This window comes from Aedes albopictus, chromosome 1, assembly GCF_035046485.1.
Source record: "Aedes albopictus strain Foshan chromosome 1, AalbF5, whole genome shotgun sequence".
NCBI lineage: Eukaryota > Metazoa > Arthropoda > Insecta > Diptera > Culicidae > Aedes > Aedes albopictus.
Window position 1 is genome coordinate 289,518,973 of NC_085136.1, and position 1,275 is coordinate 289,520,247.

A 1,275-nucleotide genomic window follows, 5' to 3' on the forward strand; every position below is an offset into this window, starting at 1 on the left:
GTTATACTAAACACCGGGGTTGGACCAACAGTAAATTATAAATTTAAATAGTTCAAAATGTAGGTATGGCGACCCTTTTTGGAAATTTTGCTCAAATTTTTTTCTGGGTTTCCTATCGAGATTACTTCCCAAGTTTTATCCTCAATTCGTCTCAGAATTTATCTAGCAAAACCAGCAATATATGTGTGGATTTCTCCAACGGATCCTCTCTAGTTTTCTCTCGGATATTTTTTTTCGAGATTTTTCCTTCAAACAAGATCTGATCGTCTGTGTTTCCTCCTGTGAGCTTCTACAAAAAAAAATCCCAGAAAGAGATTTTGAAGAAATGTTTGGAGGAATTTCAGAGGAATGGCAAAGTACAGAAATTCGTAGGAAAATTTCGAGATGAAACAGGAAAAATACTAAGAGAAATCCCAGAAGAAAAAAACACAGTAGAAATTGGGCAATTCTGGCAAACTTAGAAGGTAGGTATATGGGAAAAAAAATCTGGAGAAATACTAGGTGCAAATCCTTAGATTTCTCCAGGAGTTTCTTCCACGATTTCTCCCGTATAACCTCCTGAGTTTTTCCTTACTTCAACTTTATTCTGCAATCATTCCATAACCCTTTTGAGCCGAAGGGGTCATATATGACCCCAACATAGAAACGGCTGTATAAATTCACCCATTCGATAAAACAGAATACTGTCTTAGGCAAAGTTGTTGCAAATTGAGCCCTCTTTTGGGGAAAAATGAGATTATTTGTACTTGGGACTTCATTGATAACCTAGACCATCCTAAAACCCATTAAATTTGGAAAAACAAAATACCGTAAAACGGGGTATCATTGATCAGCGGGGTAACATTGATCGGCTTGACCGGCCTCATGAAATGTTCAAACAAGCATTTTACATTAAACCTTTTTCTTCTATCGAATAGTATATCGTTATTTGCTATTATTTAGCTAAGAAATGACATGAAATTCATGAAAATTGAATTTCATAAACATTGAAATAAATCGATTTTTCCATAACTGTGTTTGATAACGCAATGAGATACATTGTCAAACATTCATGCATAGCATGAATACTAGATACAATGTGAGGTTCGAAATCACTGTAGTATTTCAATATGATATCCTAGAGTTGGATTTAATAAACGAAACTTTGATGAGAATGCTATTTTTCAATAAAATATACGATTTATTAAAAGTAATCTTACAATTCCTTAAGCCATTGCCTACCTTTAGGCGTTATTCGCGGTTTGGAGGATTTTATTCCTGAAATAACTCAAAAAG